Below are 22,808 nucleotides of genomic sequence, written 5' to 3' on the forward strand. Positions count from 1 at the left end.
GGTAGGAATTTCAGATAAGCGTATGAAGATGCTTGGTCCCTTCCGTCTCTCTGCTTTCCTACTGTCTTCATCCAATCCTTCTTACTCCTTTCCAAGGCAAGCTGTATGCAAGGGTTTCACCGTTGTCAGTGGCTACCTCCCATCCTCTCAGTAGAAATGTTCAACGCACCCTGTCACGGCACGGCTATCCAGCTGTCGGTTCTCGATCATGTCGGAATAGAATCCAGTGATTCTTTTGCGTCTGTCACTAACGCCCCACAATCGCGAGTTTGAAGCTCGTCACAGTCATTCAATCATTGAATCCTACTCAGAATACCACAGACAAGGTTTAGACCTTCCGGATTCTCTTGAATGCCGCCATCAATTCTAGCTTATACCACGAAGATTCTGATTAAAGAATCCAAGAGATATCCACCCAATCTAAGGTAGAACGGAGGTGGTTGTCAGGCACACGTTCATAGGTGAGAATGATGATGAGAGTCACGGATCATCACATTCATCAAGTTGAAGAACAAGTGATATCTTAGAACAAGAACAAGCGGAATTGAATAGAAGAACAATAGTAATTGCATTAATACTCGAGGTACAGCAGAGCTCCACACCTTAATTTATGGTGTGTAGAAACTCCACCGTTGAAAATACATAAGTGATAGTGTGATCATTGGCTTCGGCCACAGAGAGGGAACCAGAAGAACCAAGATTGATCCTAAGATCTAAAGTGATCAAAAGATGAAAATACAATAGTAAAAGGTCCTATATATAGAGAACTAGTAGCCTAGGGTTTACAGAGATGAGTAAATGACATAAAAATCTACTTTCGGGCCCACTTGGTGTGTGTTTGGGCTGAGCATTGAAGCATTTTCGTGTAGAGACTCTTCTTGGAGTTAAACGCCAGCTTTTGTGCCAGTTTGGGCGTTTAACTCCCATTCTTATGCCAGTTCCGGCGTTTAACGCTGGGAATTCTGAAGGTGACTTTGAACGCCAGTTTGGGCCATCAAATCTCGGGAAAAGTATGGACTATCATATATTGCTGGAAAGCCCAGGATGTCTACTTTCCAACGCCGTTGAGAGCGCGCCAATTGGGCTTCTGTAGCTCCAGAAAATCCACTTCGAGTGCAGAGAGGTCAGAATCCAACAGCATCTGCAGTCCTTTTTAGTCTCTGAATCAGATTTTTGCTCAGGTCCCTCAATTTCAGCCAGAAAATACCTGAAATCACAGAAAAACACACAAACTCCTAGTAAAGTCCAGAAAAGTGAATTTTAACTAAAAACTAATAAAAATATACTAAAAACTAACTAGATCATACTAAAAACATACTAAAAATAATGCCAAAAAGCGTACAAATTATCCGCTCATCACAACACCAAACTTAAATTGTTGCTTGTCCTCAAGCAACTGAAAATCAAATAAGATAAAAAGAAGAGAATATGCAATGAATTCCAAAAACATCTATGAAGATCAGTATTAATTAGATGAGCGGGACTTTTAGCTTTTTGCCTCTGAACAGTTTTAGCATCTCACTCTATCCTTTGAAATTCAGAATGATTGGCTTCTTTAGGAACTCAGAATCCAGATAGTGTCATTGATTCTCCTATTTAAGTATGATGATTCTTGAACACATCTACTTATTGAGTCTTGGCCGTGGCCCAAAGCACTCTGTCTTCCAGTATTACCACCGGATACATACATGCCATAGACACATAACTGGGTGAACCTTTTCAGATTGTGACTCAGCTTTGCTAGAGTCCCCAATTAGAGGTGTCCAAGGTTCTTAAGCACACTCTTTTTGCCTTGGATCACAACTTTATTTCTTTCTTTTTCTCTTTCTTTTTCTCTTTCTTTTTTCTTTTTTTTTTCGTTTCTTTTCTCCCTTTTTTCGTTTTTCTCCTTCTTTTCTTTTGTATTCACTGCTTTTTCTTGCTTCAAGAATCATTTTTATGATTTTTCAGATCCTCAGTAACATGTCTCCTTTTTCATCATTCTTTCAAGAGCCAACATTCATGAACCACAAATTCAAGATACATATGCACTGTTTAAGCCTACATTCAGAAAACAAAAATATTGCCACCACATCAAAATAATTAAACTGTTATAAAATTCAAAATTCATGCAATTCTTCTCTTTTTCAATTAAGAACATTTTTCATTCAAGAAAGGTGATGGATTCATAGGACATTCATAACTTTAAGGCATAGACACTAATGATCACAAGACACAAACATAGATAAGCATAATTTTCGAAAAACAGAATAATAAAGAACAAGGAAATTAAAGAACGGGTCCACCTTAGTGATGGCGGCTTGTTCTTCCTCTTGATGATCCTATGGAGTGCTTGAGCTCCTCAATGTCTCTTCCTTGTCTTTGTTGCTCCTCTCTCATGATTCTTTGATCTTCTCTAATTTCATGGAGGAGAATGGAATGTTCTTGGTGCTCCACCCTTAGTTGTCCCATGTTGGAACTCAATTCTCCTAGGGAGGTGTTTAGTTGCTCCCAAAAGTTTTGTGGAGGAAAGTGCATCCCTTGAGGCATCTCAGGGACTTGATGATGAGAGGGGTCTCTTGTTTGCTCTATCCTCTTCTTAGTGATGAACTTGTCCTCATCAATGGGGATGTCTCCCTCTATGTCAACTCCAACTGAATAACAGAGGTGACAAATGAGATGAGGAAAGGCTAACCTTGCCAAGGTAGAGGACTTGTCCGCCACCTTATAAAGTTCTTGGGATATAACCTCATGAACTTCTATTTCTTCTCCAATCATGATGCTATGAATCATGATAGCCCGGTCTATAGTAACTTCGGACCAGTTGCTAGTGGGAATGATTGAGCGTTGGATAAACTCTAACCATCCTCTAGCCACGGGCTTGAGGTCATGCCTTCTCAATTGAACCGGCTTTCCTCTTGAATCTCTCTTCCATTGGGCGCCCTCTTCACAAATGTCTATGAGGACTTGGTCCAACCCTTTGATCAAACTTTGAGTGGTTTTGATTAGATCAGAGACCATGGTTGCTAAGTCAGAGGTGTTCTGCTTAGAACTCTCTGTCTGTTGCTGAGAAGATGATGGAAAAGGCTTGCTATTGCTAAACCTATTTCTTCCACCATTATTGTTATTGAAACCTTGTTGAGGTCTCTGTTGATCCTTCCATGAGAAATTTGGATGATTTCTCCATGAAGGATTATAAGTGTTTCCATAGGGTTCTCCCATGTAATTCACCTCTTCCATTGAAGGGTTCTCAGGATCATAAGCTTCTTCCTCAGATGAAGCCTCCTTAGTACTACCTGGTGCATTTTGCATTCCAGACAGACTTTGAGAAATCATATTGACTTGCTGAGTCAATATTTTGTTCTGAGCCAATATGGCATTCAGAGTGTCAATCTCAAGAAATCCTTTCTTCTGATTAGTCCCATTGTTCACAGGATTCCTTTCAGAAGTGTACATGAATTGGTTATTTGCAACCATTTCAATTAGTTCTTGAGCTTCTGTAGGCGTCTTCTTCAGATGAAGAGATCCTCCAGCAGAGCTATCCAAAGACATCTTGGACAGTTCAGAGAGACCATCATAGAAAATACCTATGATGCTCCATTCAGAAACATATCAGAGGGACACTTTCTGATTAATTGTTTGTATCTTTCCCAAGCTTCATAGAGGGATTCTCCTTCCTTCTGTCTGAAGGTTTGGACTTCCACTCTAAGCTTACTCAATTTTTGAGGTGGAAAGAACTTTGCCAAGAAGGCATTGACTAGCTTTTCCCAAGAGTTCAGGCTTTCTTTAGGTTATGAGTCCAACCATGTCCTAGCTCTGTCTCTTATAGCAAAAGGGAATAGCATAAGTCTGTAGACCTCAGGGTCAACCCCATTAGTCTTGACAGTGTCACAGATTTGCAAGAACTCAGCTAAAAACTGATGAGGATCTTCCAATGGAAGTCCATGGAACTTGCAATTCTGTTGCATTAGAGAAACTAATTGAGGCTTAAGCTCAAAGTTGTTTGCTCCAATGGCAGGGATAGAGATGCTTCTCCCATAGAAGTCGGGAGTAGGTGCAGTAAAGTCACCCAGCACCTTCCTTGCATTGTTGGCATTGTTGTTGTTTTCGGCTGCCATGGGTTCTTCTTCTTTGAAGATTTCTGTTAGGTCCTCTACAGAGAGTTGTGCCTTAGCTTCTCTTAGCTTTCACTTCAAGGTCCTTTCAGGTTCAGGGTCAGCCTCAACAAGAATGCTTTTGTCTTTTCTCCTGCTCATATGAAAGAGAAGAGAATAAGAAAATATGGAATCCTCTATGTCACAGTATAGAGATTCCTGGAGGTGTCAGAGGAAAAGAAAAATAGAAGGCAGAAGTAGAAGAATTCGAACTTATCAAGAGAGATGGAGTTCGAATTGTTCATTGAGGAATAGTGCTAGTCCATAAATAGAAGGATGTGAGAAGAGGGGAAGTAATTTTCGAAAATTAAGTAAAAGATTTTGAAAACATTTTGAAAAACACTTATTGATTTTCGAAAACCAAGATTGAGAAAAAAGTAAAGTGATTTTTGAAAAAGATTTTGAAATTAGAAATCAAGAAGATTTGATTGAAAACAATTTTGAAAAAGATGTGGTGAAAAAGATATGATTTGAAAAACATTTTAAAAAGATTTGATTTTAAAAAATTAATGACTTGGCTAACAAGAAAAGATATGATTCAAACATTAAACCTTTCTCAACAGAAAAGGCAACATACTTGAAATGTTGAATCAAATCATTAATTGATAGCAAGTATCTTTGAAAATGGAAAGAAATTGATTTTGAAAAAGATTTGATTGAAAAGATATGATTTGAAAAAGATTTGATTTTGAAAAGATTTTGAAAACTAAAAAAAAATTTGATTTGAAAACAAAATCTTCCTTCTTGTGCAATCCTGGCGTTAAACGCCCAGAATGGTGCACATTCTGGCATTTAACGCCCAAACTACTACCCTTTTGGGCGTTAAACGCCCAGCCAAGCACCCTGGCTGGCGTTTAAACGCCAGTTTGCCTTTCTTCACTGGGCGTTTTGAACGCCCAGCTTTTTCTGTGTAATTCCTCTGCTGTATGTTCTGAATCTTCAATTCTCTGTATTATTGACTTGAAAAGACACAAATAAAAAATATTTTTGGATTTTTTATAATGAGGAATAATCAAAATGCAACTAAAATCAAATAACAATGCATGCAAGACACCAAACTTAGCAGTTTGTATACTACTGACACTAACAAAATGAGAATGCATATGAAACACAACAAAACACTCAAGTCAAGAGAATTCAAAGGTCAGAGCAAGAAAATCATCAAGAATTACTTGAAGATCCTTAAGACACATGAATGAATGCATGCAATTGACACCAAACTTAAAATGAGACTCTTGGTGCGCGAAATTGTGAACTATACTTTTTCACAACTCTCATAATCCCTGGTAATGGCTCCAAAAACTTGGTGCGCTCAATACCATGGCATTACACAACTTCGCACAACTAACCAGCAAGTGCACTGGGTCGTCCAAGTAATAAACCTTACGTGAGTAAGGGTCGATCCCACGGAGATTGTTAGTATTGAAGCAAGCTATGGTCATCTTGTAAATCTTAGTCAGGCAAACTCAGATATATATGGTGATGAACGAAAATAACATAAAAGATAAAGATAGTGATACTTATGTAATTCATTGGTAGGAACTTCAGATAAGCGCATGAAGATGCCTTCCCTTCCGTCTCTCTGCTTTCCTACTGTCTTCATCCAACCCTTCTTACTCCTTTCCATGGCAAGCTCGTATAGGGTCTCACTGTTGTCAGCAGCTACCTCCCATCCTCGCAGTGAAAGCTAATGCTCAATACTCTGTCACAGTACGGCCAATCACCGGTTCGGTTCCCTCCCCTACCGGAATAGAATAACTCTTTTGCGTCTGTCACTAACGCCCAGTAGGTTACAGGTTTGAAGCACGTCACAGTCATTCAGTCATTGAATCCTACTCAGAATACCACAGACAAGGTTAGACCTTCCGGATTCTCTTGAATGCTGCCATCAGTTCTTGCCTATACCACGAAGACTCTGATCTCACGGAATGGTTGGCTCGTTTGTCAGGCGAGCACTCGGTTGTCAGGCGATCAACCATGCATCGTGCAATCAGGAATCCAAGAGATATTCACCAAGCCTCAAATGCTTGTAGAACAAGAGTGGTTGTCAGTCACTTTGTTCATGAGTGAGAATGGTGATGGGCGTCAATCATCACCTTCATCATGTTGAAGAACAAGTGATATCTTGGTAAAAGAACAAGTGGAATTTGAATGAAAGAACAATAGTAATTGCATTAATACTCGAGGTACAGCAGAGCTCCACACCTTAATCTATGGTGTGTAGAAACTCCACCGTTGAAAATACATAAGCATGAGGTCTAGGCATGGCCGAATGGCCAGCCTCCCAATGATCTAAGAACTAAAATGTTCAAAGATGATCTAGAGATCTAAAAGTGATCAAAAAAGATTTCTATACAATAGTAAAAGGTCCTACTTATAAGAAACTAGTAGCCTAGGGTGTACAGAAATGAGTAAATGACATAAAAATCCTCTTCCGGGCCCACTTGGTGTGTGCTTGGGCTGAGCAATGAAGCAATTTCGTGTAGAGACTCTTCTTGGAGTTAAACGCCAGCTTTGGTGCCAGTTTGGGCGTTTAACTCCCATTTAGGTGCCAGTTCCAGCGTTTAAGGCTGGGATTTCTTAAGGTGACTTTGAACGCCGGTTTGGGCCATCAAATCTTGGGCAAAGTATGGACTATTATATATTGCTGGAAAGCCCAGGATGTCTACTTTCCAACGCCGTTGAGAGCGCGCCAATTGAACTTCTGTAGCTCCAGAAAATCCACTTTGAGTGCAGGGAGGTCAGAATCCAACAGCATCTGCAGTCCTTTTGAGTCTCAGAATCAGATTTTTGCTCAGGTCCCTCAATTTCAGCCAGAAAATACCTGAAATCACAGAAAAACACACAAACTCATAGTAAAGTCCAGAAAAGTGAATTTTAATTAAAAACTAATAAAATATACTAAAACTAACTATATCATACTAAAAACATACTAAAAACAATGCCAAAAAGTATACAAATTATCCGCTCATCACAACACCAAACTTAAATTGTTGCTTGTCCTCAAGCAACTGAAAATCAAATAAGATAAAAAGAAGAGAATATGCAATGAATTCCAAAAACATCTGTGAAGATCAGTATTAATTAGATGAGCGGGGCTTTTACTTTTTGCCTCTGAACAGTTTTGGCATCTCACTCTATCCCTTGTAATTCAGAATGATTGGCTTCTTTAGGAACTCAGAATCCAGATAGTGTTAATGATTCTCCTAGTAAAGTATGATGATTCTTGAACATAGCTATTTATTGAGTCTTGGCTGTGGCCCAAAGCACTCTGTCTTCCAGTATTACCACCGGATACATACATGCCACAGACACATAATTGGGTGAACCTTTTTTAGATTGTGACTCAGCTTTGCTAAAGTCCCCAATTAGAGGTGTCCAGGGTTCTTAAGCACACTCTTATTTGCCTTGGATCACAACTTTATTCTTTCTTTTTCTTTCTTTTTCTCTTTCCTTTTTTTTTTCGGTTTTTTTTTTTCGTTTTTTTTTTTTTTTTTTTTGCAATGCTTTTTCTTGCTTCAAGAATCATTTTATTGATTTTTCAGATCCTCAGTAACATGTCTCCTTTTTCATCATTCTTTCAAGAGCCAACATTCATGAACCACAAATTCAAAAGACATATGCACTGTTTAAGCATACATTCAAAGAACAAAAGTGTTGCCACCACATCAAAATAATTAAACTATTATAAAATTCAAAATTCATGCAATTCTTTCTTTTATCAATTAGGCACGTTTTTATTGAAGAAAGGTGATGGATTCATAGGACATTCATAACTTTAAGGCATAGACACTAAGACACTAATGATCATAAGACACAAACATGGATAAACATAAAGCATAATTTTCGAAAAACAGAAGAACAATAACAAGGAAATCAAAGAACGGGTCCACCTTAGTGATGGCGGCTCTTTCTTGCTCTTGAAGATCCTATGGAGTGCTTGAGCTCCTCAATGTCTCTTCCTTGTCTTTGTTGCTCCTCCCTCATGATTCTTTGATCTTCTCTAATTTCATGAAGGATGATGGAGTGTTCTTGATGCTCCACCCTCAGTTGTCCCATGTTGGAACTCAATTCTCCTAGGGAGGTGTTTAGTTGCTCCCAATAGTTTTGTGGAGGAAAATTCATCCCTTGAGGAATCTCAGGGATCTCATGATGAGTGAGATCTCTTGTGTACTCCATCCTTTTCTTGGTGATGGGCTTGTCCTCATCAATGGGAATGTCTCCCTCTATGTCAACTCCAACTGAATAACAGAGGTGACAAATGAGATGAGGAAAGGCTAACCTTGCCAAAGTGGAGGTCTTGTCCGCCACCTTGTAGAGTTCTTGAGCTATAACCTCATGAACTTCTACTTCTTCTCCAATCATGATGCTATGAATCATGATGGCCCGGTCTATGGTAACTTCGGACCGGTTGCTAGTGGGGATGATTGAGCGTTGTATGAACTCTAACCATCCTCTAGCCACGAGCTTGAGGTCATGCCTTCTCAATTGGACCGGCTTTCCTCTTGAATCTTGCTTCCATTGTGCGCCCTCTTCACATATGGTTGTGAGGACTTGGTCCAACCTTTGATCAAAGTTGACCCTTCTAGTGTAAGGATGCTCTTCTCCTTGCATCATAGGCAAGTTGAACGCCACCCTCACACTTTCCGGACTAAAATCCAAGTATTTCCCCCGAACCATAGTGAGATAATTCTTTGGATTCGGGTTCACACTTTGGTCATGGTTCTTTGTGATCCATGCATTGGCATAGAACTCTTGAACCATCAAGATTCCGACTTGTTGAATGGGGTTGGTAAGAACTTCCCAACCTCTTCTTCGGATCTCATGGCGGATCTCCGGATATTCACCCTTTTTGAGTGAAAAGGGGACCTCGGAGATCACCTTCTTCAAGGCCACAACTTCATAGAAGTGGTCTTGATGCACCCTTGAGAGGAATCTATCCATCTCCCATGACTCGGAGGTGGAAGCCTTTGCCTTCCCTTTCCTCTTTTTAGAGGTTTCTCCGGCCTTGGATGCCATAAATGGTTATGGAAAAACAAAAAGCAACGCTTTTACCACACCAAACTTAAAATGTTTGCTCGTCCTCGAGCAAAAGAAGAAAGAAGAGAGTAGAAGAAGAAGAAATGAGGAAGAGGGAGATGGTAGTGTGTTCGGCCAAGAAGGGTAAGAAAGGGTGTTTAGGTCGTGTGAAAATGAAGAGTTGAAGAAGGGTATTTATAGGAGAGAGGGGGGTAAAGGTGCGGCCATTATGGGTGGGTTTGGGAGGGAAAGTGGTTTGAATTTGAAGGGTGAGGTTGGTGGGGTTTTATGAAAGATGGATGTGAGTGGTGAAGAGAAAGATGGGATTTGATAGGTGAGGGGTTTTTGGGGAAGAGGTGTTGAGGTGATTGGTGAATGGGGGAAGAAGAGAGAGAGTGATGGTAGGGTCCTGTGGGGTCCACAGATCCTGAAGTGTCAAGGAAAAGTCATCCCTGCACCAAATGTTGCTCAAAATCACGTTTTGAGCCATTTCTGGCGTTAAACGCCGGGCTGGTGCCCATTCCTGGCGTTTAACGCCAGGTTCTTGCCCTTTACTGGCGTTTAACGCCAGTCTGGTGCCCCTTTCTGGCGTTAAACGCCCAGAATGGTGCCAGACTGGGCGTTAAACGCCCAACAGCTAGCATTACTGGCGTTTGAACGCCAGTTTCTTCTCCTCCAGGGTGTGCTGTTTTTCTTCCTGTTTTTCATTCTGTTTTTGCTTTTTTCATTGTTTTTGTGACTTCTTATGATCATCAACCTACAAAAAAGATAAAATAACAAAAGAAAATAATTAATCATAAAACATTGGGTTGCCTCCCAACAAGCGCTTCTTTAATGTCATTAGCTTGACAGAGGACTCTCATGGAGCCTCAGAAGTACTCAGAACCGTGTTGGAACCTCCCAACACCAAACTTAGAGTTTGAATGTGGGGTTTCAACACCAAACTTAGAGTTTGGTTGTGGCCTCCCAACACCAAACTTAGAGTTTGACTGTGGGGGCTCTGCTAGGCTCTGTTTTGAGAGAAGCTCTTCATGCTTCCTCTCCATGATGACAGAGGGATATCCTTGGGCCTTAAACACCAAGGATTTTTCATTCACTTGAATGATTAACTCTTCTCTGTCAACATCAATCACAGCCTTTGCTGTGGCTAGGAAGGGTCTGCCAAGGATGATGGATTCATCCATGCACTTCCCAGTTTCTAGGACTATGAAATCAGTAGGAATGTACTGGTCTTCAACTTTAACCAGAACATCCTCTACAAGTCCATGGGCTTGTTTTCTTGAGTTGTCTGCCATCTCTAATGAGATTCTTGCAGCTTGCACCTCTAAGATCCCTAATTTCTCCATTACAGAGAGGGGCATGAGGTTCACACTTGACCCTAAGTCACACAAGGCCTTCTTGAAGGTCATGGTGCCTATGGTACAAGGTATAGAAAACTTCCCAGGGTCCTGCCTCTTTTGAGGCAGTTTCTGCCTAGACAAGTCATCCAGTTCTTTGGTGAGCAAGGGAGGTTCATCCTCCCAAGTCTCATTTCCAAATAACTTGTCATTTAGTTTCATGATTGCTCCAAGGTATTTAGCAACTTGCTCTTCAGTAACATACTCATCCTCTTCAGAGGAAGAATACTCATCAGAGCTCATGAATGGCAGAAGTAAGTCCAATGGAATCTCTATGGTCTCATTTTGAGCCTCAGATTCCCATTGGAACTCAGAGGAGATTGGTACACGCCCACTGAGGTCTTCCTCAGTGGCGTCCTCCTCCTCTCTTTCCTCTCCACATTCGGCCATGTCTATGGCTTTGCACTCTCCTTTTGGATTTTCTTCTGTATTACTTGGGAGAGTACTAGGAGGGAGTTCAGTAACCTTCTTGCTCAGCTGACCCACTTGTCCTTCCAAATTTCTGATGGAGGACCTTGTTTCATTCATGAAACTTTGAGTGGTCTTTATTAGATCAGAGACCATTGTTGCTAAGTCAGAAGTATTCTGCTTAGAACTCTCTGTCTGTTGCTGAGAAGATGATGGAAAAGGCTTGCCATTGCTAAACCTGTTTCTTCCACCATTATTGTTATTGAAACCTTGTTGAGGTCTCTCTTGATTCTTCCATGAGAGATTTGGGTGATTTCTCCATGAAGAATTGTAGGTGTTTCCATAGGGTTCTCCCATGTAATTCACCTCTTCTATTGAAGGGTTCTCAGGATCATAAGCTTCTTCCTCAGATGAAGCTTCCTTAGTACTGTTTGGTGCATTTTGCATTCCAGACAGACTTTGAGAAATCAAATTGACTTGTTGAGTCAATATTTTATTCTGAGCCAGTATGGCATTCAGAGCATCAATCTCAAGAACTCCTTTCTTCTGACTAGTCCCATTGTTCACAGGATTTCTTTCAGAAGTGTACATGAATTGGTTATTTGCAACCATTTCAATCAATTCTTGAGCTTCTGCAGGCGTCTTCTTCAGATGAAGAGATCCTCCAGCAGAGCTATCCAAGGACATCTTGGATAGTTCAGAGAGACCATCATAGAAAATTCCTATGATGCTCCATTCAGAAAGCATGTCTGAAGGACATCTTCTGATTAATTGTTTGTATCTTTCCCAAGCTTCATAGAGGGATTCTCCATCCTTCTGTCTGAAGGTTTGGACTTCCACTCTAAGCTTACTCCATCTTTGTGGTGGAAAGAACTTTGCCAGGAAGGCATTGACTAGCTTTTCCCAAGAGTCCAGGCTTTCTTTAGGTTGAGAATCCAACCATATTCTAGCTCTGTCTCTTACAGCAAAAGGGAATAGCATCAGTCTATAGACCTCAGGGTTAACCCCATTAGTCTTGACTGTGTCACAGATTTGCAAGAATTCAGCTAAAAACTGATGAGGATCTTCCATTGGAAGTCCATGGAACTTGCAATTCTGTTGCATTAGAGAAACTAATTGAGGCTTAAGCTCAAAGTTGTTTGCTCCAATGGCAGGGATAGAGATGCTTCTCCCATAGAAATCAGGAGTAGGTGCAGTAAAGTCACCCAGCACCTTCCTTGCATTGTTGGCATTGTTGTTGTTTTCGGCTGCCATGGGTTCTTCTTCCTTGAAGAATTCGGTCAGGTCCTCTAAAGAGAGTTGTGCTTTGGCTTCTCTTAGCTTTCTCTTCAGGGTCCTCTCAGGTTCAGGATCAGCTTCAACAAGAATGCCTTTGTCTCTGCTCCTGCTCATATGAAAGAGAAGAGAACAAGAAAATGTGGAATCCTCTATGTTACAGTATAGAGATTCCTTGAAGTGTCAGAGGAAAAGAGAAATAGAAAGAAGAAGGAGAAGAAGAATTCGAACTTTAATTAGATAAGGTTCGAATTGTGCATTTAGAAGGAGTGGTACTCCATAGATAGAAGGATGTGGGAAGGAGGGAAGGAAATTTTCGAAAATTCAATTAAAAGATTTTGAAAACATTTTGAAAATTTGATTGATAATTTTTGAAAATTGAAAGTGGAAAAGAAATCAAGTGATGTTTGAAAAAGATTTTGAAAATTAGAAGTCAAAGAGATTTGATTGAAACTATTTTGAAAAAGATGTGGTTAAAAAGATTTGATTGAAAAGTTATGGTTTTAAAAAGATGTGATTGAGAAGATATGATTTGAAAACCATTTTAAAAGATATGATTTGAAAACAATTTGAAAAGATATGATTTTGAAAACAAATGACTTGCCTAACAAGAAAAGATATGATTCAAACATAAAACCTTTCTCAACAGAAAAGGCAACAAATTTGAGATGTTCAATCAAATCATTAATTGTTAGTAAGTATCTTTGAAAAAAGAAAGAAATTGATTTTGAAAACATTTGATTGAAAAGATATGATTTGAAAAAGATTTGATTTTGAAAAACTTGAAAAAATTGATTTGAAAACAAAATCTTCCCCCTAGCACCATCCTGGCGTTAAACGCCCAGAATGGTATACATTCTGGCGTTTAACGCCCAAAATGCTACCTGTTTGGGCGTTAAACGCCCAACCAGGTGCCCTGGCTGGCGTTTAAACGCCAGTCTGCCTTCTTCACTGGGCATTTTTGAATGCTCAGCTTTTTCTGTATAATTCCTCTGCAGTGTGTTCTGAATCTTCAATCCCTTGTATCATTGACTTGAAAAGACACAAATTAAAAATATTTTTGGATTTTTAATAATTAAAATGCAACAAGAATCAAATAACAATGCATGCAAGACACCAAACCTAGCAGTTTGTATACTACTGACACTAATGAACTGAAAATGCATATGGGACACACAAAATACTCAAGTCAATAGAATTCAAAGATCAGAGCAAGAAATCATCAAGAATTACTTGAAGATCCTTAAGACACATGAATGAATTCATGCAATTGACACCAAACTTAAGATGAGACACTAGACTCAAGCAAGAAACATAAAATCTTTTTGGTTTTTATGATTTTGTAAATTTTTTGTGTTTTTCGAAAATTAAGTGGAAAAAGGTATCAAAATTCTTAATGAGAATTCCAGGAATCAGTGCAATGCTAGTCTAAGACTCCGGTCCAGGAATTAGACATGGCTTCACAGCCAGCCAAGCTTCCAAAGAAAGCTTCGGTCCAAAACACTAGACATGACCAAAGGTCAGCCAAGCCTTAGCAAATCACTGCTCCAAAAGCAAGATTGATACGAAATCAACAAGCTCTTGTGGTGATAAGTTGAAACCTCGGTCCAATCAGATTAGACATGGCTTCTCAGCCAGCCAGATTTCAACAAATCATCATGAAACTCTAGAATTCATCTTCAAGAATTTCGAAAAAAAAATACCTAATCTAAGCAACAAGATGAACCGTCAGTTGTCCAGCCTAAACAATCCCGGGCAATAACACCAAAAATTTGATGTTGTTGCCGGATCTTGGCACTGATGTTACCAAAGGCTTGCTCAAGACTAGAACAATCCCCGGCAACGGCGCCAAAAACTTGGTGCGCGAAATTGTGAACTATACTTTTTCACAACTCTCATAATCCCTGGTAATGGCTCCAAAAACTTGGTGCGCTCAATACCATGGCATTACACAACTTCGCACAACTAACCAGCAAGTGCACTGGGTCGTCCAAGTAATAAACCTTACGTGAGTAAGGGTCGATCCCACGGAGATTGTTAGTATTGAAGCAAGCTATGGTCATCTTGTAAATCTTAGTCAGGCAAACTCAGATATATATGGTGATGAACGAAAATAACATAAAAGATAAAGATAGTGATACTTATGTAATTCATTGGTAGGAACTTCAGATAAGCGCATGAAGATGCCTTCCCTTCCGTCTCTCTGCTTTCCTACTGTCTTCATCCAACCCTTCTTACTCCTTTCCATGGCAAGCTCGTATAGGGTCTCACTGTTGTCAGCAGCTACCTCCCATCCTCGCAGTGAAAGCTAATGCTCAATACTCTGTCACAGTACGGCCAATCACCGGTTCGGTTCCCTCCCCTACCGGAATAGAATAACTCTTTTGCGTCTGTCACTAACGCCCAGTAGGTTACAGGTTTGAAGCACGTCACAGTCATTCAGTCATTGAATCCTACTCAGAATACCACAGACAAGGTTAGACCTTCCGGATTCTCTTGAATGCTGCCATCAGTTCTTGCCTATACCACGAAGACTCTGATCTCACGGAATGGTTGGCTCGTTTGTCAGGCGAGCACTCGGTTGTCAGGCGATCAACCATGCATCGTGCAATCAGGAATCCAAGAGATATTCACCAAGCCTCAAATGCTTGTAGAACAAGAGTGGTTGTCAGTCACTTTGTTCATGAGTGAGAATGGTGATGGGCGTCAATCATCACCTTCATCATGTTGAAGAACAAGTGATATCTTGGTAAAAGAACAAGTGGAATTTGAATGAAAGAACAATAGTAATTGCATTAATACTCGAGGTACAGCAGAGCTCCACACCTTAATCTATGGTGTGTAGAAACTCCACCGTTGAAAATACATAAGCATGAGGTCTAGGCATGGCCGAATGGCCAGCCTCCCAATGATCTAAGAACTAAAATGTTCAAAGATATCTAAAGATCTAAAAGTGATCAAAAAAGATTTCTATACAATAGTAAAAGGTCCTACTTATAAGAAACTAGTAGCCTAGGGTGTACAGAAATGAGTAAATGACATAAAAATCCTCTTCCGGGCCCACTTGGTGTGTGCGTGGGCTGAGCAATGAAGCAATTTCGTGTAGAGACACTTCTTGGAGTTAAACGCCAGCTTTGGTGCCAGTTTGGGCGTTTAACTCCCATTTAGGTGCCAGTTCCAGCGTTTAACGCTGGGATTTCTTGAGGTGACTTTGAACGCCGGTTTGGGCCATCAAATCTTGGGCAAAGTATGAACTATTATATATTGCTGGAAAGCCCAGGATGTCTACTTTCCAACGCCGTTGAGAGCGCGCCAATTGGGCTTCTGTAGCTCCAGAAAATCCACTTTGAGTGCAGGGAGGTCAGAATCCAACAGCATCTGCAGTCCTTTTGAGTCTCAGAATCAGATTTTTGCTCAGGTCCCTCAATTTCAGCCAGAAAATACCTGAAATCACAGAAAAACACACAAACTCATAGTAAAGTCCAGAAAAGTGAATTTTAATTAAAAACTAATAAAAATATACTAAAAACTAACTATATCATACTAAAAACATACTAAAAACAATGCCAAAAAGTATACAAATTATCCGCTCATCAACTCTAAACTTAAACAAGAAATTTTTGGATTTTATGATTTTGTAATTTTTTTGTGGTTTTTTTTTCGAAAATTAAGTGGAAAAAGAAAGAAAATAAAGATATCAAAATTCTTAGTGAGAATTCCAGGAATCATGCAATGTTTAGTCTAAGACTCCGGTCCAGGAATTAGACATGGCTTCATAGCCAGCCAAGCTTTCAAAGAAAGCTTCGGTCCAAAACACTAGACATGGCCAATGGCCAGCCAAGCCTTAGCAGATCACTGCTCCAACAGCAAGATTGATAGAAATCAACAAGCTCTTATGATGATAAGTTGAAACCTCGGTCCAATAGAATTAGACATGGCTTCACAACCAGCCAGACTTCAACAGATCATCATGAAACACTAGAATTCATTCTTAAGAATTCTAAAAGAAAATACCTAATCTAAGCAACAAGATGAACCGTCAGTTGTCCAAACTCAACAATCCCCGGCAACGGCGCCAAAAACTTGGTGCACGAAATTGTGATCAATACTTTTCACAACTCAAATAATCCCCGGTAATGAATCCAAAAACTTGGTGTTCAATACCATTGCATAAACACAACTTCGCACAACTAACCAGCAAGTGTACTGGGTCGTCCAAGTAATAAACCTTACGCGAGTAAGGGTCGATCCCACAGAGATTGTTGGTATGAAGCAAGCTATGGTCACCTTGTAAATCTTAGTCAGGCAAACTCAAATGGTTATGAATGATGAATAAAACATAAAGATAAAGATAGAGATACTTATGTGATTCATTGGTGGGAATTTCAGATACTCGAGGTACAGCAGAGCTCCACACCTTAATCTTTGGTGTGTAGAAACTCCACCGTTAAAAATACATAAGTGATAGTGTGATCATTGGCTTCGGCCCCAGAGAGGGAACCAGAAGAACCAAGATTGATCCTAAGATCTAAAGTGATCAAAAGATGAAAATACAATAGTAAAAGGTCCTATATATAGAGAACTAGTAGCCTAGGGTTTACAGAGATGAGTAAATGACATAAAAATCCACTTCCGGGCCCACTTGGTGTGTGCTTGGGCTGAGCATTGAAGCATTTTCGTGTAGAGACTCTTCTTGGAGTTAAACGCCAGCTTTTGTGCCAGTTTGGGCGTTTAACTCCCATTCTTATGCTAGTTCCGGCGTTTAACGCTGGGAATTCTGAAGGTGACTTTGAACGCCGGTTTGGGCCATCAAATCTCGGGCAAAGTATGGACTATCATGTATTGCTGGAAAGCCCAGGATGTCTAATTTCCAACGCCATTGAGAGCGCACCAATTGGGCTTCTGTAGCTCCAGAAAATCCACTTCGAGTGCAGGGAGGTCAGAATCCAACAGCATCTGCAGTCCTTTTTAGTCTCTGAATCAGATTTTTGCTCAGGTCCCTCAATTTCAGCCAGAAAATACCTGAAATCACAGAAAAACACACAAACTCCTAGTAAAGTCCAGAAAAGTGAATTTTAACTAAAAACTAATAAAAATATACTAAAAACTAACTAGATCATACTAAAAACATACTAAAAACAATGCCAAAAAGCGTACAAATTATCCGCTCATCAGGTATTTAGTGAGATTAACGTTGAGTGCCATTGTGGGTTCGAGAACGTTAGTGGCATTCACTTTTTCTACTAACGTTCCACCCTTATGTACCCACGTTAACTTCAACGTTAGTGGTCTTAACGTGACCACTAACGTTGCCTTCTCAATTTTTGGCCAACGTTATTGGGACTCACTTTTCCCAATAACGTTGGCTTATACCCCCTTCGCAAACATTATTGGGAATCACTTTTCCCATTAACGTTGCTTGGTGCCTTTTGTTCCTACGTTAGAGTTCACGTTAGTGTAGCTAACGTGACTCTTAACGTGGGTGTGTCTCACCTTCGAGAGCGTTAGTGACACTTACCTTTGTCACTAACGCTCCAAATGCCCAAATTCTCTACATTAGAACTCACGTTAACTAAGTTAACATGGCTCTTAACGTAGTAGTGATGCCATCTTCAATGTTAATGACAAAAGTAAGTGTCACTAATGTTGGCTCTTTGATTTCAACTCAACGTTAACTTTCACGTTAATAGTCTTAACGTGAAAGTTAACGTAGGCAATGCTAGTTGGTCCAATGTTAGTGACAAAAGTGGGTGTCACTAACGTTGGCTTTTGTTTTCCTCTTCCACGTTAGAGTTCACGTTGACTAAGTTAACGTGACTCTTAACGTGGATCATTGCCAAGTTCTCCAACGTTAGTGGTGTTCATGTTTTCTTTTAACGTTGAAGTTCCCTTTTGCTTCTACGTTAACTACCACGTTAACTTAGTTAACGTGGCAAGTAACGTGAGCTATGGATGGCTTCGCAGGTGTTATTGGTGATCACTTTTCTCATTAACGTTGTAAGCTTTTTACCATTCCACGTTAGTGTTCACGTTAACTAGGTTAACGTGAATATTAACGTGGTTCTTCCTTGCTTCCTTTGCCCTAGAATCAAACAATTAAAGTGCATCAAAGCTCTAGCCAAAGTCATGAGATTATGCATCATCAATTTATCATGAAATTCTAGCAAAATTCTCATAAAATCATGCAAAGTTCACACTAGTTGCTTGAATCAAGGTGTGAGTGTATTTTCATCCAAAACTTATCTTATTCACTAAGAAAATGCATGAAACTACCCTAAAAAAGTAAAGAAAAGGTCAGTAAAACTGGCCTTAGATGCCCTGGCATCACAACACCAAACTTAAAGCTTGGTTGTCCCTAAGCAAGTACTGAAGCATAAGAAGAATGAAATGAAAGGGCAAGAAGATAAAATAGAAGTAGAATTCTTGGTTTATGGGGTTTCATGCATAGCAACTTAAGTTCCTCCCCTTTAGGTTTCAAGCCTTTATCAACTCCTTGGTCACTTTCTTGATTGCATCCTTTGAGATTTCTTTCTTATTGATCCTTCCTTATTTTTTTTCAAAGTTTATTTTTCTTTTTGCTAAGTGCTTTGTAAGAGGGCGACTCTTTATGATAAGCTTTCAGCCAACACTCCCAAACCAGTTGGTTTAAGGTGCTAGGTGTTAAGGCACCACTAAGGACTTACTTCCTCATGTCTCTTTCCCTCATACATACACACCACAGGTACATGGTTTGTTATTTTTCCTTTCTTGAGACCTTGGTGTCCAGCACCTATTTGGGTTACTAAATGTTCTGTAGCAAAGGTTACTCTTGATGGTGGACTTTCAGCTGATAATCCCGGATTAGTTAATCCAAGTTACCAAGTGATAAGGCACCCCTAAGAGCTTATTCATCCAAGTATATCCTTTGTACATAAACACCACAGACACATGCCTCAATTTTGAAACCCTTGGTGCCTAGCATTGTTTCTTATTGTGTTTCTTTCTTTTTCACTTTTATTGCTCTTCCTCTTTTCTAATTGGGATCTTATTCTTTAGTTAGTCTCAAAGGGTGTGTCTCAAACATAGGACTCAGGATAGATAGTTGCTTTCTTTCCTTATTTGGTGAACCAACTTAGCTTACTAATCATCCTACCACAAACATTCAGAATGCACTTCATAAAATAACTCCACTCTTGTTTTTTTCATAACATTTTCTTTTTGATTAACTTAAAGAGACAAGCATACAAGTAAGAAAGATGAAAGTGAACACTCAAGACATTAAGCTAGCACATTTAGATGTGAATAAAGAGGAACAAGTAAAAGATGCAGGTTCTATTCAATCATTTTTCACTTAGAGTTTTGCTGTTCGAGATGGTTTGAAACAACCTCATGATATCTTCCTTGGTATTCTCGTCCTAATATTTGCATCCCTGTCTGTTTCCTTGGATGATGGGGTATGCTCATTCCCTGAGATTGATTGAATTCCTGCAACACTATTGAAAGTTGCTTGTTCTCCAAGCACTTGGAAAAGGGTTAGCATGCATGTGTGCTTGTGAGCTTCAGAACTTAACTTGGTGTGTGAACACCAAACTTAGTTCTTTGCTTACTTGACAAATTGGATGCATGTAAGAACCTTGTGTGCTTTTTATTAAGAAATAACCATGAGCTAAAAAGATAATCTATATCTTAGAGGTTAAGCCTCTGTCAAGTAAGTTCTCTAATTGCTAGAGGAAATGCTTCATCACTAAGGGTTGCAATGCACTCTTCAGCTGGAGTTTTGGTGGAACACCAAACTTAAAGCCCTATATTCATCCTTGAATTGTTTTTGGTGTGTACACCAAACTTAGCTCCTCACACTATAGAGAATCCAACTTGAAATTTTTATTGAAAGACTTATGAAAAGAGAATTACCTCAGGTTGGGTTGCCTCCCAACAAATCACTTTTTTAGCGTCGCTAGCTCGATGATTCTTTCCTTAGTTGAGGTTATACTTCTGTTTGGGGGTCTCCACCATGCTGCCCAAGTAGTGTTTGTCTCCAGTGGATTTGTTGAGAAGTTCATCTCCTAGGGAGAAATCCTCTGTAGGGGTCTTCTTGTTTCTCCATCTTCTGGGTACTTTCTTCTTTGTATCTCTTGATGCTCTCTTGCTTTCTATAGATTCTTTCTCTAAGGGATCCTTGTTGTTGACTCTGCATGACTCAGGTGGTTCTGGTTCCCTTTGGATCACCCTTGAATGTGGTTCTTCTTGAATATGTGGCTTTCCAACCCATGGGATTTCCAGTTGTGTTGTTTGTGCTTCACTGCTTGTTTCTTGCATCAGTGCTACATTCTGCTCTTCTCTTGATTTTTTGTTTTCTTGACTTGCTTCTTGTGAGAGGTTGAAAACATTTAAAGTGAGCTGCTCATCATGTATTCTCAGTACTAGCTCTCCTCGCTCTACATCTATGAGTGCTCTAGCTGTGGCTAGGAATGGTCTTCCCAGAATGATGTGGTAAATAGGATTCTCATCCATTTCCAGAACAACAAAATCTGCGGGAAGATAGTAGCTCCCGACCTTCACCAGCACATTTTCAACCACTCCTATTGCTTGTTTTTGAGTTTTGTCAGCCAATCTGATAATTACATCAGTAGGAGTTAGTTCATTGATTTGGAGCTTCTTCATGAGGGAGAGAGGCATTAAGTTGATGCTTGCTCCCAAGTCACAAAGCCCTTTGTCAATCATTGTTTCTCCTATGGCACAAGGAATGTGGAAACTCCCTGGATCATCCTTCTTTGTTGGTGGCCCTGGTTGAATGAAAGCACTGTAATCCCTATTCATCTTTATTGTTTGTCCACCCTTCAATGGACTTTTTCTAGCTAGTAGCTCCTTTATATACTTGATGTAGAAAGGCATTTGCTGGAGGGCTTTAATGAATGGTATATTTACATCAAGAGATGCAAATATATCAAGGAACCTTGAATACATTCTCCCTGCTACACCACCTTTAAGCCTGTGGGGAAAAGGTGCGTATGGGTTCAATACCTCCTTCTTCTTTAGCTCTTCCTTGGATGTAGGTTGAGTTGTATAGCTTCCTTCCTCCTGGCTTTCCTTTTGATTATTTTGGAGGTGTTCTACTCCATTCATACTCCCCTCATCACTTGTGGTTATCATTTTGCATTCTTCCCATCTCACTTTTTTTGTTTCTCCTCTTGGATTCTTCTCTGTATCACTGGGGAATCCATCAGTGGGTTTGGGAATTTGTTGAGATAGATACCCTACTTGGAACTCCAATCTCTTGATGTTTTCTCCTTGGTTCTTGATATTGGCTCGCACTTCTTCCTTAAATATTTTGTTGTCTTGGACTTCTCTGCATAAGTTTTCAAGTAGAGCCTCAATCTTTGAGAGCCTATCATCTGTTAATGATGGTGGGTTGAGATTAGGTGGTTGAGAAGGGTGGCTAGATGGATGTTGGTAGGATTTTTGTGAGGTGTGTTAATGAGTTGCATTGTTGTTGGAGTTGAGGTTGTGGCATCTCTGATCTTGCCCTTGGTCTTGTTGGTTTCCCCATCCAAAGTTATGGTGATTTCTCCATCAAGAGTTGTAGGTTTTGGAGTATGGATCATGGACTTGTCTAGGTGAGTTTCCAACATAGTTGGCTTGCTCCCAGTCACCTTCTTCTCCTATGTTTACTCCTTCTTTTTGCTGACGATGAGGTGATGGCTGCTGCAACTTGGTTCTCCTCCACCTTTTTGGTAAGATCTGCTAGCTGCTTGGTGATCATCTTATTTTGAGCTAACAATGCATCCATGTGGTTTAGCTCATTACTCCTCTAGTGTTATTTCTTTCGGAGGCATAGAAGTAGTCATTCTCAGCAACTGTCTCAATGACATCTATAGCTTCTTCAATGATTTTCTTCTTATTTAGAGACCCTCCTGATGAATGATCCACAGCCTTCTTTGACTCATATGAAAGTCCTTCATAGAAGATGTGAAGTTGAACCCATTCATTGAACATATCTGGTGGGCATCTTCTTGTTAGGTCTTTGAACCTCTCCCATGCTTCATAAAGAGTCTCACCATCTTGTTGCCTGAAAGTTTGCACCTCAGTTCTCAACCTGTTGATCCTTTGAGGAGGGTAAAATCTTGCCAAAAACTTGTTCACCACATCTTCCCAATTTGTTAAGCTCTCCTTTGGGATGGATTCAAGCCATTTGGATGCCTTGTCCCTGAGTGAAAAAGGGAACAAGAGCAACCTTCACAGTATCACAAATTCTCAGGAAGGTGGTTAGATGTTGATTGGGATCTTCTTGAGCACATCCTCCAAATGAACAATTGTTTTGAACAAGAGTGATGAGCTGGGATTTTAGTTCGAAATTGTTGGCATGTATGGTGGGCTTCTGAATGCTACTTCCAAAGTTTCCTGGATTAGGATTTATATAGGAGCCTAGAACTCTCCTTTCTTGGCCAGCACGGTTTGCATGGCCTTCTCTAGCATGGTTGTGAGCTTCTTCTTCATGAGTGTTCTCCAAATTCTCTTCCATGTTGGGTTCAAAGTACTCTTCCTCTTCTTCCTTAGCACCAATAATTCTTTTCCCTCTTGCTTCCCTTCTTAGTCTCCA

At 40.0% G+C, this 22,808-nt stretch overlaps 2 non-coding genes across 2 annotated transcripts; both read left to right on the forward strand.

Moving 5' to 3' along the window:
• Nucleotides 1–11,698: 11,698 nt before the first annotated feature.
• LOC130958934 (small nucleolar RNA R71) lies at nt 11,699–11,806 on the forward strand. Its single transcript, XR_009078034.1, has one exon. It is a non-coding gene; the product is annotated as a small nucleolar RNA R71 (small nucleolar RNA).
• A 10,393-nt stretch (nt 11,807–22,199) lies between these two features.
• On the forward strand, nt 22,200–22,306 carry LOC130959749 (small nucleolar RNA R71). Its single transcript, XR_009078816.1, has one exon. It is a non-coding gene; the product is annotated as a small nucleolar RNA R71 (small nucleolar RNA).
• The last annotated feature ends 502 nt before the right edge of the window (nt 22,307–22,808 follow it).

This window comes from Arachis stenosperma, chromosome 10, assembly GCF_014773155.1.
Source record: "Arachis stenosperma cultivar V10309 chromosome 10, arast.V10309.gnm1.PFL2, whole genome shotgun sequence".
NCBI classification, from domain to species: Eukaryota; Viridiplantae; Streptophyta; class Magnoliopsida; order Fabales; family Fabaceae; genus Arachis; species Arachis stenosperma.